General features: G+C 35.1%; 1 protein-coding gene and 1 pseudogene across 1 annotated transcript in view; both read right to left on the bottom strand.

Annotated features, from left to right (window-relative positions):
• CACNB4 (calcium voltage-gated channel auxiliary subunit beta 4) overlaps positions 1 to 18617 on the bottom strand; it is a 390197-nt gene that overhangs the window by 108790 nt on the left and 262790 nt on the right. The gene's annotated exons all lie outside the window — the stretch shown is intronic.
• On the bottom strand, positions 3942 to 4041 carry LOC141510418 (U6 spliceosomal RNA; annotated as a pseudogene).

Here is an 18617-nt window from a genome sequence, read left to right as displayed (position 1 = left end):
GCCTATAGTGATTAGCTCCCATCTTCAAAGCAATTAATGAGTTAGCATTCACTTGATGGTTATCACATACTACTTTATATTGCTAATTGTCTTTTTAATGTATCTATGGCTTGTTTACTCAACTGAAATATAAACAGCACAAATACAATCTTATTTTGTATTCCCTGCCCAGAGCTTTGTACAAAGTAAATACTTCAGTTCTTTTTGGGACTAGGGATATCTTCAGAGTATATCCCTTTCAACACCACAGACAATAAACAATCCATATCTTCTCACACTAAGACATTCTTGACAGAAGTCCACTTAATATGATATGGATCTTCCTTTAAGTCACATGACATTGTTATCATTGGACTTGGCATAATAGCTAGCATTTCTATAGAGCTTTAAAATTTATAAAGTTCTATATAATATTATTATATGATATCATTTATATACATTGTATAATATTATGATACAATATTACATAAATATGTCAGCATGAATATCTAAACAAAAAACTAATCATTATTTATACAATGCTATATCATATAATTATGTAATATAAACATAATATTACAATATGACATTATCTCATTTTATCCTTCTAAGTCTGTTACTATTATTCCTGTTATTATCATCCCCTTTTTTGCAGATGAGGAGCTCAGAGGTTAAGTGACTTGTCCAAGGTCACATAGCTATAAGTATCTGAGGCTAGATTTGAACTTAAGTCTTCCTGACTTCAAGTCCAAGTGCTAAACTACCTAGCTGTCAATAGTGTGAGGACTGTTCATGTTATCCCTTACTCTGACTACATGATTGGCCTACCTCTTCTAGTCCTCCATCTTTTTTACTTTATCTTTAATGCCACTTAGTATAAAATCAGTGATATAGTCAATTTACACCAAACGCAGGTCCCTCCCTTGCCCTCTGAGTGATCAATATTTGTATTTTTTTCTAGAAATTGTGTTGTGGTTTAATGATTAGGAAATAGACGATCAATGACTTTTCTAAATAAGAGAAATGAGCAAAATAATACAGAGTACCATCAGAAATGACCTTAAAAGTAATTTGTGGTGGTATGGAAGGTTGAATTACACAATGTAAGAAAGGAAAAGTTGGAGATTGGGGTAGGGAAGGTATGAAAAACTGCACGAATGCATTAAAAACACCATTAATTTGGGGGGGCAGAGTTAAGATGGTGGGGGGAAAAGAGCAACTCACTTGAGTTCTCAGAAACTCTCTGCACACCTCTAAATAATGCCATAAAACAATTTTTGGAGCAGCAGAACCCACAAAAGAAGAGCAAAATACTCTTCCAGTCAAAGACAACATAAAAGGAGGCAAGAAAGATTATATTGCACCAAGAAAGAGTGGAGCACAGTCTAGTGTGAGCTGTGCCAAAACAAACCTGGCCCAAGAGCAAGCCTAGGGAGCCACTGAATCAATAGCAGCATCAGACCCAGAGCACTGACAGTAAGAGGGTAGAACAACTGGTCAGAAGATTACAGTGGTCTCTTTGTCAGCACTGAAGGATGACTGTTATTTTGCCTATCCTTGAATCTGGGTCACAGGAGTAGGTGGCAGTCCCAGGGCTAGGAGGGGCAGTAGCACATCAGAGATCATGGCTGCAGTAGAGCAGGTACCCTCATCACAATTCTAGATCAGAAAAGAGTATTTGTGGTTGCTCACAGTCCAAAGCGCAGGCCAGGAAAACGGTAAAAACACTTTTCATTAGATTATACCATCTTAAAAGAACTGAAAACTGATAGGTCCTTAGAAGTACCTCTGAAAACAGATGCACAAAATCACTGAAGCTTGGGACAGTATATAACCTCCTAAAAGAAATCCCCAAATCCTAGGAATACTTCAGCCAAATTCCAGAGCTTCTAAGGCAAGGAAAAAATATTGTAAGCAGCCAGAGTGAAACATTCAAGTATTGTGGAGTCACTGTCACAATAATACAAGATTTTCCATCTTCTACATTAAAGGAACAGAGGGTATAGAACATGATAATATTCTTAAAGACAATGGATTACAACAAGAATGACCTACCCAGAAAAACTGAGAATAATTCTTCAGGTGATAAAAATTGATATTCAATGAAATAGAAGACTTTCAAGCTTTCTTATTGAAAAGATCAGAACTGAATAGAAATTCTGACTTTCAAATAATAGACTCAAGAGAAGCAGAAAAAAGGTAAACAGGAAAGGAAAATCACAAGGGACTTAATAAGATTAAACTGTTACCATTCATACATGGGAGTTACATACAACTCATAAGAATTTTCTCATTATTAGGACAGATTGGGGGAGAGGTAGTCAGAAGCAAAACAACTTCTGAGGGACAGGGTGAAAAGAGAGAATAGAATAAAAGTTAGGAACTAGTATGTATTTGTGAAAAAAAATTGATGCAAGTTTCTCTAATAAATGTCTCATATAGAGAATTGAGTCAAATTTATAAAAATAAAAGCCATATCCTAATTGACAAATGATAAAGCAATCAAAGTCACATGTAGTCATATGAAAAAATGTTCTAACTCACTATTGATTGGAGAAATGCAAACTAAAACAGTTCTTAAGTACTACATCATACCTATTAGATTGACTAAAAGGAGAGAAAAGGAAAATGACAGATGTTGGAGAGAATGTGGAGAAAAAAAATGAGACATTAAATGCACTATAGGTAAAATTGTGAACTGATTCAACTATTCTATATGTTGCAGAGCAATTTGGAACTCTGCCCAAAGGGATATAAGACCATGTTTACCCTATGATCTAGCAATACCATTACTAGGTTTGTATCTGTAAATAAGATTTTTAAAGAAAAAGAACCCATATGTACAAGAATATTTGTAGCAGTTCTTTTCTGGTGTCAAAGAATTGGAAATTGAGGGAATGCCCATCAATTGGGGAATGGCTGAACAAAGCATGATATATGATTAGGATGGAATACTAATGTGCCATAAGAAACAATGAGACGGATGCATGCAGAAAAAAAATCTGCAAAGACTTACATACTGTGTACAAAGTAACAGCAGTATTATAAGATAATCAGCTGTGAATGACTTAGCTATTCTCATACAAGGATCCAAGCAATTCTTACCATGAAAAATGCTACCTATCCTCAAAGAAAGAACTGATGTTGGCTGAATTTAGATTGAATCATACTTTTTTAAACTTTTTTTTTGTCCATGTTTTCTTTCACAACATGATTATTATGGAAATGTTTTGCAAGACAACACATGTATAACTTATATTTAACTGCCTGACTTCTCAAATGGGATGTGGGCCTGGGGAGGAAGGAAGGGAGAGAATTTGGAACTCAGAATTTTAAAAATGAGTTTTAAAAGTTGTTTATATATATATATAACTAGGGAAAATAAAATGGTAAATACATTTTTAAAACACTCTTAACTTAAGCAAGCAATTATGATGCCATCATATATAATTTACTTTTTTTTAATAATCCAAAAAAGAAATCACAAAGCACTGATTGGCACAGATGAGGAGGGTGATTAAAATACAATGAAAGAAAACTAATGGTCCAAAAGGAACATACAAAGAGCCAGTTCTGTATAAACATAGGGTAAAAAATTTGGGGGAGCTATCTAGCTAATATATATATATATACAGATAGATAGATATATAGATATTATGCTTATGCATCGATATTTATATATGTATATATAGCTTATACACATAGACAGATATATACATACATATATCTATAGGTATTATTATATTTTTCTATTTTGTCCCAGCTGGATATGCAAAGGGATTAATCATACTAATGCTCAACACAAGAGATTTGAGATAGTTCACTTCTCCTTAGACAATCTGATTCTCGCCCTCCTCTATCACCACAAACTTAATTCCATCATTAAATTAATTCTTCTGTCCTCACTCTTCTCTCCATGACTCCCAAATGAGGAGAGCATGAAAAGAGGGTCAAAATCCATCACAAATAAGTAATGCTTCATGAATTTGTGTGTCATCCTTGTGCAGGGGCCATGCTAATCTCTGTATCGTTCCAATTTTAGTATATGTGCTGCCAAAGCAAACATTCCAACACAAATAAGGGAGATAGAATGAAAGCTATATTTGGAATTTATTATAGACATAAACAAAAGCAAGGTCTACATAATATATTTTAATGTACAATTCTCTCCTATTCTACAATATACATGGAAATCTTCATTTTATTTTAATGTAAATGTAAATTTAAAAGTAAACATAAATTTTAAAAAATTTACTATTTGTTAAATTCAAAAACAATTTTAAAAAAAGAAAAAATAAGGGAGGTAGAGACACCTAGCCAAGACAACTTTGCCAGTACAAAGTGTAAACTTGATGTGGGGGCCATTTACTAGGAAACATTAGAAAGACACCAAAGAGCTATGAAAAATCAACCTCTCATAGCCAGAACACACTAAATGACCAAAAAACCGACTTGCTAGAAAAATTACCCACAAAGTGTAGTTTTGGGAGAGATAAATTAAATGCTGATGAAGTTATCAGCATTCTTCATCAAGTCCAGACCTGTTACTTATCTTTTAATGGATTGTTGAAACAAGCTGGCATAGAAATTACTGCAGTAGCAACACCTTGTTAAAAGCTAAAGTGGAAGCAATCTGGCACCTTTTTTAGTAAGGATTGAGCTTCAAACACTGGAAGTCTGTTCTCCCCTTCCAACACCTCCAACAGCTGAAACAAGGGCTGAATGTCAACATAAATTTACCACCACCATCATCACACGTGTGTCAGGCCTTTTACAGTTTACAAAGCACTTTCTCTACATGTACTTTCCTTACAACAACACTTAGATACATGTAGAGAAAGTGTTATTATTTCCACCATAAAGACAAAGAAATTGGAAGAAGTAAGAGTTTATGCTGACTACAAGTCCAACGTACCCTCCTTGGTCTTAATGATCATCTCTATGTAGGATGATGATGACATTTGTCCTTGGATCTCAAAAAGACTATGATAGAGAGATGTTATGACAAACGTGAATTGGATTTGAGTGAGGGGGGCTGTGCTAAGTCACCAGCCTCACTTTCTCTTCCAGAGCCATCTGGATCCAGTGGCCAGATATGAACCAGGACAACTGAAGATAGCCCTGGATGAGAGGCAATCAGGGTTAAATGTCTTGTCTAAGGTCACACTGCTAATAAATGTCTGAGGCTGGATTTGACACAGGCCCTCCTGACTTCAGAGTGAGTACTCTACCCACTGTAGGATAGGATTGAGACAGAGACAAGACTTGTGATTTCACTGTACTGGGAAATTCCAGGTGAAGGAATTCCTTTGTCCAAGGCAGGTTGACACCTTTGCTGAAACTTAGTTTTAAAGTTACCTAGAGCAAGGTAATTTCAGAAAAATCTGGAAAATCTTACATGAACTGATTCAAGGTGAAGTGAGCAGAACTAGGAGAACATTGTACACAGTAGCAGCAATATTGTACAATGAAGAATTGTGAGTAACTTAGATATTCTCAGCAATACAATAGTCCCAAGACAATTCCAAAAGACTCATGATGAAGCATGCTATTCACCTCCATGGAAATAACTGAAGCCGTATGAATACAGACCGAAGCATGCTATTTTCACTTTTTTCCAATTCTTTTTTATTCAAGTCTTCTTGTACAAAATGATAATATGATTGCATATATATATATACATATATATATATATATGTATACATATGAACTGTATTGGATTACTTGTCATCTCAGGAAGAGAGAAAGGAAAGGAAGGTTAGAATATGGAACTCAAAAAATAGTCTTCTTGATTCCTAATCCAGTGCTCTACTGCACCATCCCTTGATTCCTCTAAAGCACAGATCATATCCTATTTCATAATGAAAGCCCTTCCTGATATCCTTAATTTTTGGTGCCCCCTCCAATCAATCTCTCCCAATTACTTTGTACTTACTAACTATATAATTATGTCATTTTTTGAGGGCAGAATCAGCATCTGATATATAGCAGATGCTCCATTAATTCATTTTAAATTGAACTGAGTCACCAAAGAATGATGGATTAAATGTTATCAATTTGGAAGATGTTTCTGATGGAATGCCACACAACACTGTTTTCTAGGACAGTGGAATGAATCCTCAATTTGGAGTCAGGAACTTGGGATTCCAGTTCATGTTCTCTTACCTAATTACTATCCTTGGTAGTAATACTTAACAACTCTGAACCTCAATTTCCTCATTTGTAAAAGAATAAGGAAGAAGCTTAGATGATCTCTCAATTCTCATTTATCTCCAGATTCCTTCCAGTGACCTTGACAACTGGGGTTTGAAGTTAACTCATAATTACAGAAAATTAGTGAAAGATTTTTTACTTAAGTGACTTGTCCAAGGTCACATAGCTATAAGTATCTGAGGCTAGATTTGAACTTAAGTCTTCCTGACTTCAAGTCCAAGTGCTAAACTACCTAGCTGTCAATAGTGTGAGGACTGTTCATGTTATCCCTTACTCTGACTACATGATTGGCCTACCTGATATATAGCAGATGCTCCATTAATTCATTTTAAATTGAACTGAGTCACCAAAGAATGGTGGATTAAATGTTATCAATTTGGAAGATGTTTCTGATGGAATGCCACACAACACTGTTTTCTAGGACAGTGGAATGAATCCTCAATTTGGAGTCAGGAACTTGGGATTCCAGTTCATGTTCTCTTACCTAATTACTATCCTTGGTAGTAATACTTAACAACTCTGAACCTCAATTTCCTCATTTGTAAAAGAATAAGGAAGAAGCTTAGATGATCTCTCAATTCTCATTTATCTCCAGATTCCTTCCAGTGACCTTGACAACTGGGGTTTGAAGTTAACTCATAATTACAGAAAATTAGTGAAAGATTTTTTACTTAAGAAGATTGTGGGAAATGTGTATTAGTCAACTCAAAATCTTTGTTTCATTACTCTCTATATCAGAGACAAACGAAAGCTAAAAGGAAATGCTGACTTCTCTTAAAGGTTCCAAAAAGGAACCTTTGAGATAACTCTGAGATAAAGTATTAAAGTCTAAAAAGAAATGAGTAGCTGTGATCCCCATTCTATATCTTCTTTTGCAATATATTTAAATACAGATTGGACAGCTCTTTACTAGCGACTTCAAATTCTATTCAGTGTAAACCAAAAGAAATGCCTGGTTCCAAGTTTTCAAAGCTTCCACTATAAAAACAGACTGATTTTTTTTTGTTTCATTGAATTCATCCATTCATGATTAATTGGTTAGTTGAATACGCCCAGTTTCATGAGCAGCTGGGAATTCCTCCAGCTGTCAGTAACTTTACCAAAGATTTAAATCTTCCATTATTATATATGGAAATGTAATTGCTATTACCCTTTAATTAATCAGAATTGAATGATGACCTGTCCTGCTATTGGTTGATAACTACAGGATGTATAGAAATTCACCCACCTGCTAACTTCAACTATTGAGTTACCATGAGGTCTGCCAAACGAGGGCATGTTCCAGGTACCTCTTGTTCTCTGCTGCTAACAGAGAGTGGGTGGGAGATGGGGGAAGGAATGCTTTTAGAACTCATAAACTAGTGAAGCTCAATGCAGATATTTCCATATAATGATAATAGCAAGTGTTCTTGTTTGGTTTCTGCCAATTCTGCCAATAATTGAAATGGAGAATAAACTCCATTGGCTTTGAAATGTATCAAATTAAAAGATATAATTACATTGATATAGCAAAGGGGTTGGATGGCTACAATAAGGGTGAAGGGGGGGGTTGTGTAAGAATTGGCAATCAAATTGAGAGCTATCTTAAAGTGCTGTGTAGTCTAATTTGGAAAATAAAGAAAAGGAAAGAAAAGAAGAATGCTTTCACTTCTCCTCTGCTTCTATAATCAAATAATGAAGTAGAATATTTTCCAGCTCATTTTGGATCTATGCCATGTAACTTGCATTAGAATGCGCCCTAGGCTATTGTAATTAAATTACAGTACAGATTTGAAGAGGGACTTGAAGGAATCAGATCACAGCAAAAGACCACCAGGTCCTCTGTCTATGGTAATAACCTCCTTCTCAAAAAATGGTACATTATCATTAACCTGTTGCATTTCATCCTGCTGTCAAAGTCAATAATACATCCTATTTGTCTATCAGCAGTCTCTTTGTCACATGCTGACATGGCATAAATTGTGCCTCTCTGTCTTCCAAAATAAAGATTTACTCTCCAGTGTGAACCCATCTCACTTAAGCAAAAATACTAATTTGATGTTTGCATCAGAAAAAAGCAATGGATAAATTCATTTGATATTTGCATCAGAAAAAAGCAATGGATAAATTCATTTGATATTTGCATCAGAAAAAAGCAATAGATAAATTCATTAAATGAAACCTATATCATCAGAATTGTATTCATTTTAAGTGGGTGATATTTTTACTAGTGGTAAATGGATCCAAGAGTCGGTGATAATCGACATTTCATCAATGTGCTGATATTCCATAGATCTCACACACTGCAGCTAGAATCCAGGCAAAGCTAACATGGTCAGATCTTAGTTCTAAAGTCATGATTATTTTTCCTAATATATTGTCATACCACAAGAATTCAAAAGGCAGTAATAATCAGGAAAGCTGGGAAATGAAAAAATACTAGGTAAACTGAACAAAGGAGTATACACATATATGTAGATCACATTATGGGTATATTTGTCTACATATGTGTACCATAGGCATTGATGTACATTTGTATATATTAATTATTCACATATATGTATCTATATACATGTGCATACATATATACCCTTTCTCTAGCTATTTCTATTAGTTTTCCTTTCTTTATATATAAAATATATGTGTATATTATATCATATCATGATATACATAAACATATATTTTAGACCATATTATGCATACATAATACATAGTTTATATAAATTACAGAATATTAAACACATACATAATATACTTCTAAAGTTATGCATCAGGAGCCAAATTAAACAATTCAATTCAGTAAAGATATATATAGAGTACATATCATGTGCTGAGTGCAATAAATACAAAGACTGAGAAATTCTTGCCCTTAAGGGTCTTAATTGATCCTGGAGTTTTCATTCATAAGAGATCTTTGATCTAACATGGAATTGATCCAGAATCATAAATAAATTCAAGTTTAATAATGGTTAGTGTCTAAGTTGTCAAAGAAAAGGATTAGGAAATTGCTCATTTGGGTGAGAACATTTGATTCCTGAATAGAAGACATAGGAAAGGGAAAAGGTTGAAAATTGTAGAAAGCTAGAGCAGTTTCCAATAACTACTCTGAAACTGTTAGTGAATTTGAACCTCCCAGAGAAGCATGGATTAAAGCAATTAGGAATACAATAGGAATCAGTGAGAGAGCAGGTAACCATAAGCAGGATCAGATTTAGGAATAAATAATATGTTGTCAAGAGGTAAGACAAGCCTCCAGCAATCTTGATTATGGCATAATTCAGGGGCAAAGGTTGTTTCCTTTGAGAATTGTTTTCATATTTTTTTGCTTGGTTAAGGAACTGTTGCCAAGGTTGTTTGATTGATTCTTGTCCTTTGTTATCTAAGAAGACTAAATTGACATCACTGTTTGAAGCAAATTACAGTGTCTGACTGTGGCTGATCAGACCAATACGAGAATGCTCTATCACAAGTCAGGCACAAATAGTCCATATGAACACCTGGGATAGGTACTCTAAAGTTATATTTGTCACGTTTCCTTTGAGCTGTTTCAATTCTGCCTTACTCGTACAGCTCAGCCCCCTCACTGATGAGAGCACGCCATGCTGGGAGGTCCTGTGCCAGTGTCACCCATGCTATACAATCAATTCTAAAGTTCTTCAATAAGATCTTCAGGGTGTCTCAGTATCACTTCTTCTGACACCCCCCCGCCCCCGTGAGCACTTGCCCTGTGTGAAGCAAGCAAACATCTGGTATTCTAACAACCAGCCAATCTTAGTTGCATTCTCTGTAGTAATGTTGGAATGCTGGGCAGTTTACCTCAAGAAAGGACCTCAGTGTCTGGTATCTTCTCCTACCAGGTGATCTTCGGAAGCTTCCTAAGACAATTAAATGGAAGTAATTCAGTCTCTTGATATGGCACAGGTAGACTTCTTGGGTTTCACAGGCATAAAACAATGAGGTCAGCAAAACGGCTCTGTAGACTTTCAGTTTGGTAATCACTTTCTTCTCTCCCACTTTCTTTTGGAGTCTCCCAAATACTGAGACAACTCTGGAAATGTATGTGTCAACCTCATTGTCAATGTGTGTCTCCTTGGAAAGGACACTGCCAAGGTAGGTGAAGTTATCCACAGTTCTCAAAACTTCTCCATTTGCTATAATCAATGGTTCCACATATAGAAGGTGTGGTGCTGGCTGATGGAGCACCTGTGTTTTCTTGGTGTTCATTGTTAGACCAAAATTAGCACAAGCAGCAAAGAATGGATCTATTCTTTGTTTCATCTCGGTTTCAGAGGCTGCATTCAGGTCATAATCAGATCAAACAGAAGATCATGCACCAGCACTCCCTTCACATTAGTCTTGGCTTGTAGCCTTTTCAAGTTGAAGAATTTGTCATCAGTGTGGTAGCTGACCTTGAAGCCATGTTCATCCTGAGTAAAGGCATTTGATTACATGGCTGAAAATATCATTCAAAAAATATGGGAGCAAGGACATTTCTTGTTTCACTCCATGAGTGACTGGAAAACCTTAAGAGCATCGTCCACTATCCAGAACCTGGGCTGTCCTGGAGCTGATGCACAATTTGGATGAACTTCTCTGGGCAAACATAATTTTTCATAAGTCCTCATGACTGACAGCATCAAAGGCCTTGGTCTAATCTACAAATGTTGTATAGACCTCTGTTCTGTTCCTGTCATTTTTCCTGGAGTTGTTGGGTAGCAAATACCATATCGACTGCTCCTTTACTTTTTCCTGAAGCACTGGCCCTCGGGGGGATGGTGTGTGTGTGACAATTTTTCCAGGTGAAGGATCAGTCTATTGAGAAGGACTCTGATAAGAATCTTACCAAGGTATGAATGAGGCAGTCCAACAGGTATGAAATAGGAAATATTAGATCTCATTTTGGGTTCTGAGAATAAGGCCACAGGTTAATCCAGATGTTGGCTAAAGAGGAAGGGAGGCAAAGAGATCAATAAAAAGGGTAAAAAAAATCCACGTTCAAAAATATTTATAGCAGCTCTTTTCATAGTGGCAAAGAATTGGAAATGGAGGGGATGCCCATCAATTGGGGAAATGGCTGAACAAATTGTGGTATATGAATGTGATGGAACATTATTTTTCTATAAGAAATCATGAGAGACAGGACTTCAGAATTGCCTGGAAAGACTTGCATGAACATGAAGACTTGATGAGTGAAGTGAGCAGAACCAGAAGAACATTATACAACTACCAGCAACAATGAAGATGATCAACTATGATGGACTAGCTCATTTCAGCAGGACAATAATCAAAGACAATTCTAAAAGATTTGTGGTGGAAAATGCCATTTGTATCCAGAGAAGGAACTATGGAGTTTAAATGCAGGCCAAAGCTTACTATCTTCACTTTTTAAAAGTTGTCTTATATTTATGTTTTTTCCTCTCTAATTTTTCCCATTTCAATTTGATTCTTCTTTCACAACATGATTAATATGAATTTATGTTTAGCATGATTACACTGGTATAGATTATATTGTTTTCTCTCAGGGGAAGAGAAGAGAGAAAAGAGGAAGAAAAATGGGAAGTACAAAAACCTTGCCAAAAAAAAATGACTGCTGACAATTACTGTTGCATGTAGTTGGAAAAATAAATAAATGAAATGCTAAAAAAATAACAACCAAATTAGACACACAAAAAAAATAAAATAAAAAAAACAAAATAAAGAGAGGAAGTCATAAGTAAGTTTCTCAAAATTATAAGCATAATTTTAATTTATCTGATTCATATATGATTCATATGATATTATATGATTCATACACTAACTGTTATTCAGACTTTAGACATAATAAACCTACCCTACCCTCTTCACAGAAAGAATAAGCTTGCAATTATGTAGAACTTTGTTTTCGTGTATTATATCATCTGATCTTCATAAAACCTGGGAGGTAAATAGTGCAACAAAACACCAGAGCTTTCAACTTCTCCATGAGTAATCAACTTATCAACAACCTAAAGAAATATGCCTAATTATCAGAATATTTACCTTAGCAAAACAAAATTTTTTAAATGGTGTGGATGGGAAGCCCTTGCTATAATTGTCTTTTTTCTGTTTTGAATTTATCATGGCCAAAGTCCATGACCCTCTTCATTCACCAACTATCATCCTGTTGATTTTGTCTTTATTGGTTTTTCATTTATTTTCTTTGGAGAAATTTTTTAATTTATTTTTTTGTTTATACACAAATAACTGGCTCCTAAAGAGTCATTCCCTATGACAAAGAATTTGGTACTTTTATTTTCAACAAGATTGTTTAATATTCTCACTAGGAGCTGCTAGCATATTAACGTGCTTCCCCAGGTTCCTACAGCACCCCATTTCTGCCTAGCCAAAATTCACTTCCTTCATAAAGTTCCTTCTCTCCTTCCCTTCTCTTCTGGGACATTGGGTGAAATGAAAGCTAATACCTTCTCACCAAAGTTTAGGGACCTCTGAACTAGCAAATACTTATGCAAACATTTGGAAAGATGGGTCCACATTCAAATAATAATATAAGGACATATGGGAAAAGGTATTGGGTCTAGATCCACAGAATCATAGCTTTAGAGCTAGAAGCAACCTTAGAAGTTATCAAATTCAACTCCTTCAGTGTACAGATAAAGAGACAGGGCCCAGGCAGGTGAAATGAATTAACTGTCAGGGTCACATAACTAATAATGACCTGAGGTAGAATTTGAATCCATGACATTTTGACTCTACATACAATGTCACATTCATTGTGCTATGCTGCCTGCAATAAAAATGTCTCATGGAGTTTTTAAGATAGAAAACAATCAAAGGCAAAAATCAAAACCAAACTCTTAAAGGCATCAACAAAGATTCCCTCTGTAGTTCCATCTCCATAGTCTCTGGTAAAATAACAGAATTTGGATAAAGCAAATTGGAAGACTGAAGGACAACATTGGCTTTGACATAACCTTAATTTCCTTTCACAAATGGATGCCCCCTTCTCTAGTCAAAAAGCACTCAAGCATATAACAAAATTAGCAAATTGGCATATCTTAATGTAGATGCATATTTTATTTGAAATTAGAATGCTCTGGACATCTTAATTAACACTGAAACACCATTGATGCTTTTCCACTTCTAAAATTTGTTGGTTTTAAAGAAAGGTGGTGTATCGAGCTCAAGTCTTGCAACTATCATTATTAACAAAATACATTGTTGAGTATGTACAATGCATGAAGCACTATGCTAAATAAGGTGGTCCCAAGTACATACCAGAAAAGTTCTCTGTCCTGCTGGCTTTATGACCTAGGTAGGGATACAGGACAAGTATAGAATAAGAGAAGTAAAAATACAAGGTGAGGGGGCATTGGCAAACAAGTAATATAGACAGTAATGTTACAGAGTTCAGGAGTGATCCATCATTAAGTGATAAAGTCTTGTAAATGGCATCAACCTTAAAGAACAGGGACATGTGAGGAGGGACAGGGCATTCCAGGCAAGGGGGGAGAAAATGAGCAAAGGCATAAAATTGGGACAAATAATCACTGGATCACTGGAGTTTGCTCTGGAAGGGACCTTATTGATCATAGTCCTCCACATTTTACATATTAGGTAACTGAAGCCCAGAGAGGTTAAATTGAATAAAAATATTAAGGCCACTTACAGAGCAAATGGCAGAACCAGAAGTCAAATCCAGGGCCTCTAACTTCAAATTCAATAATAATTTCACAAAGCCATTAGCTACTCCAAATTCCTTCTTTAGCAGATAAGGGAATTTAGGCTCCAAGAAATTAACGGACTTGCCCACACAGCCTGGTATTGTTTATTGGTGTCAAGATTTTAATCCTATTGTCCTGGCTCCAAGTCCAGTTCTCTCTCTCTACTACATTATTTGTGCCAAATGAAGAAACAGAGTAAAACAAGATGCTCTATTTTTTCCTGCATGTGGTTCTTTTTTTCTTGTAAAGGAAGTCTAGATTTCATAATTCAGTATAAATTCAAATAGTCCATATGAACACCTGGGATAGGTACTCTAAACTTACATTTGTCACGTTTCCTTTGAGCTGTTTCAATTCTGCCTTCCTCATACAGCTCAGCCCATATAATTCAGTTTCCACCTTCAGTCAATAACCTTTATTTTCCATTCAGTATTCAGTTCTCTTGCCCAAGACCTTGATCTACAGCCTACTAAGAAAACTGAATCAGACAACACAAATCCTTTAAGAGGAAATAGCTGCTTTTCTTCTTTCAAATAATGACAGTACAGATTAAAAAAATGGCTTCAGATATAAATGAAATATCTCAGATGCTCTTGCAAAATTAATCTGTCCCAAGAAAAGTAACCTTGCTTCCATGTCTTTACAATGAAGAGAGAATTCTCTAACAGAGCATTTGCTAGGTATGAATGTTCATTCAGGTGAGCCAAGAATACTTCAATGAGGTCAGTTTATATTTTCTAAGTAGGGAAAACAGAAGACAAGGAGAGAAAATTAACAGAGAAGAAAGTATATAGTAAAGAAAAATGCCTTGAGTTGTTTTCTCAAAGTGTGCACGTGTAGATCAAAGTAAGTGCTTGATCTACTTAATGACATTGCCATGCCTTTCTTCTAAAATAGCCTAACACTGAGAGTGAGAAATAGCCACGGGACACTCAGGACAAAAAAGGGCATTCAATGCTGAGAAAGACTGGCAGGCAGAGACAGAGACACAGAGACAGAAAGACAGAGCAAAAAGACCTAGAGATAGAAAGAGAGAGAGAAAGTCAGAGAGAGGGGCCTGAACAGGAAAAATAAAGAAAGGAAAAGCACAAAAGAGTCTAGAAGGGAATCTAACTTTAAACGGACGGTTAGAAAATAAGCATTTCATTTGTTTTGTGTTTCTCAGACTCTTAAGATTATTAGAACATTAGCAAGAAAAGAAAGGTAATGATCTCAATTGCTTAGGAAAGTATGGAAGTAGATGGCACAGGGTAATAGGCAACAGATTATTTTTGTGGAAAAGAGGAGCTCAATTTGGGGGCTGGGGGTCAATGATAAAAGAGCAAAACCCCTTGATACCATGCCAGAATATAACAGATGCCTATACCTTAGGAACTATAAGATTCTTTACAATTTCCATAGTCCAATATGGCCCTAACTAAAGAATTACTCTAGGTTCTATAAAACTAGTAAAAAAGCAAACTGAAAAACAGTCAGAAGAGTTATAAATAATGATAAAAATATTAAGAAATAAACAGAAATGGCAGCTAAAAATGCAATTCATTCAAATATTTATTTAGCACTAATCATAAGTTGGTCATTATATTAGACAATGTTAAAGGTATAAAGGTAAAAATGAATAGTCCCTTCCTTGAAGGAGTTTATTGTCTAGTTGAGATGAACACAAATATATATTTTCTTTTTTTTAAATTTATTTATTTTTGAATTTTACAATTTTTCCCCCTAATCTCCATCCCCTCCCTCCACGCCCTACAGAAGGCAACCTATTAGTTTTTACATTGTTTCCATGTTATACATTGATCTAAGTTAAATAATACAAGTATATCTTAAGCAAGGAGGAATGACCAGTTTACTGAAAGGTAGAAATTTTCATGAGAGAATATAAGCTCTTTGGGAATAGAGACTGTTTCTTTTGTCTTCATATAATCAGCAATTAGCATGGAGCCTAAGACATAAGTAGGTGTTTCATAGATGCTTGATTGCTTGCTTATGGCAAACTGAAGGATCACAGGAGGATTTTTGAGGTAGGTATATGAAGGTCAGTTTAATATCTTTGTAGTATCTGATGGAGGGGATGAATCAGTGAGAATGAAGAAAAGGTTATTCGTTTCAGAAAGTCATCTTTTCCTGTAAACTATATTAACATATTTAGCCTTGGTAGTCCTTTTTTTAAAATAAGACTCTAGCAGAGAATTCCTTTGCTCCTTAGATATGTTTCATTACTTCATCTTTTTTCAACTAAAGTGGAGAAAATATGAATTATTTCTTTATACCATAGGTTGATTCTAGGTTTTAAATATATTATTGTACCTATTAAGTAAGGTCTCTGATGACAGCTGTTGCACATAAATCTTCTCAGGAGACACAACATGAGAGATCTTCACAGGAATTTCCTTATTATAAAGTAGCTGTAAATCCTGATCCTCCAGAAATTTTGTATCCAAAAAATGGGAAATATTTGTTTCGGCTGAAATTATTTCTTCAGGAGAAGAATCCCATGCTTCCTCATAACATTTTACAATTACTACCTCATTTGTAATTTGACCTACAAAAATAATATATATTAATATACTAGATTGAACTCTTTGAGCTATTTTTTCAGCTTTCTTTGAAGCCTTAGGACTTCCCACAGTGAATGGCACTAAGTAAGAACTTAATAAATGTTTACTGATATAAATATTCTTGATAGTAAAGGCTATTAGACATTCAAATAGGTTTCTGAGGGAGGTTATGGAACCATATGCTCTATGCCCTAGAGTCTAGGTGGGTTTTTGCAAAGAATTATCTTTGTGTAAGGACTTAAGGATATTTTTGTACACAGGAAAGGACTGAAACTCTAGGGAATTTCTTCCAACTGTAAATGTATATTAAAACAAGATTAGGAAACATGTAGAGCAGAATGATGTTTTGATCATTTTTTATTCTATTTATATTCAAAAAGAAGCAAAAGTGTCTTTTTAGAGGGAATTGGGAAAAATCACAGAAAAGGTTAAAGAAACATGGGTTAAAAATAAGGCAATTAGAAAGATGGGGAGAGAGAAAGAACTGTGGATAAGTTTTCAGACTAGCTTATTCAACTGTAGTTTCTTTTTTTTAATTGTCTTTCTACTATTCAATGCCAAAGGAAATCATTCAATTCAAACAACTGTTATTAAGCGCCTACACTGGAATATATAAAGCATTGGAGTAAAGGAAAGAGACCAAAGATGTGGAAATTGTTTCAGGTTTTATTAATACCAAAAAAGGTATCTGAAAAACTATAATAACCACCAACCTATACTCCTACTCTTCTACCTACACAAAATGTTAATGAGAGTTATCTATACATAAATTGATGACATCTTTGATGATATTAGCAGAGACTACTTTTCCAAGTTACAAGCAGCAATGGATCACATCATTATTATCTCACAATTAACTGAAATATACAGAGATATAAGTATATATTATATTTCTCCAAAAAGCAGTTGATAAAGTAGAACAAAGGACAGCTTAATGGTACAGAGGATAAAAATCCCAAGCTCAGAATCAAGAAGCCCTGAGTTCAAATTCAGTCTCAGACACTCCTAATTATGTAAACTTGGGCAAATCACTTAACTTTGTTTGCCTCGATTTCTTTTGCAAAATAAGCTGGAGAAGGAAATGGCAGCCTACTCTAGCATCTTTGCCAAGAAAATCATAAAAAGGGATCATGAAGAGTCAGACACAACTGAAAAATTATTAAACAACAAAACCGTGGAACAAGACATCTCTTTAACAGGGTACCACCCATCCAGACATCAAAATCATTCACAATTCCTTTAAAGGTAGAACAGAAATAACCCTATTCAGTGAGCCTTGCTAGTAAAAATAGGTATCAAACAGTGATAGGTTTGTTCAACAAAGGTATCTTCTACAATGAGAGATAAAGTACAAAACCCATGCTGAGGATGGATTCCCTGCAGACAGTCAAATCTGTCTTAGAGAAGTTTTTATTTGCCAATGAGGTATTGCTTATTGCACCAAGGCTCAGAATCTTGCAGGGCCTCTTGGAAGAGAACTTATTGAAGAAGTAATTTTTCAAAGGAGCTTGGTCAATCCAGGAAAGATTAAGTGGATGAAGAATATCTACTGATCAGTTTTCAACATGTATTTGGATGGATACACTATAGAATCTCTCCAGAAATTATATATCTAAGTCAGACAATAGAGAGGGACAATGAGCTGGGTCCCAAGTTGAAAAGAAGGAGGAGGGTAGAGTGGATAAGAATTGAAAAGCTCTTTTACTAACTAAAAAATTTTCAACAAAAGGATTATATTTTTAAAACTGACATTTTACTGGTGTTAGTTCTATGGCAGCAAGATGGAAGGCAACATTACCTCTAAAAAACTTTATCCTATAGGACGAAGGAGAGGCTTGTAGAAGGGTAAGAATAGATTATAACATAAAACCAATGAGGAATTCTGAAGATGAGGAGTAAAAGACATTATCAAACAACTGTCTGAGAAGAGGAGAAGATGGACTGATCATGTGACAGGTTGTTCAATCATTTTTTTTCAGTCATATCTGATTCTTTTCATTGCCCTAATTAGTTTTTTTCAATTCCTTTTCTAGCTCATTTTATTTTTGTTTTTGTGAGATAATTAGGGGTAAATGATTTGCCCAGGGTCTCACATCTAGTAATTATCAAGTATCTAAGGTCAAATTTGAACTCAGGTCCTCTTGACTCCATGATCAGTCAGTACTCTATCTGCTATGCCACTTAG

Source organism: Macrotis lagotis, chromosome 1, assembly GCF_037893015.1.
Source record: "Macrotis lagotis isolate mMagLag1 chromosome 1, bilby.v1.9.chrom.fasta, whole genome shotgun sequence".
Taxonomy (NCBI): domain Eukaryota; kingdom Metazoa; phylum Chordata; class Mammalia; order Peramelemorphia; family Peramelidae; genus Macrotis; species Macrotis lagotis.
Note: the sequence above shows the minus strand (reverse complement) of the source record. Positions and strands in the feature narration are given on the sequence as shown.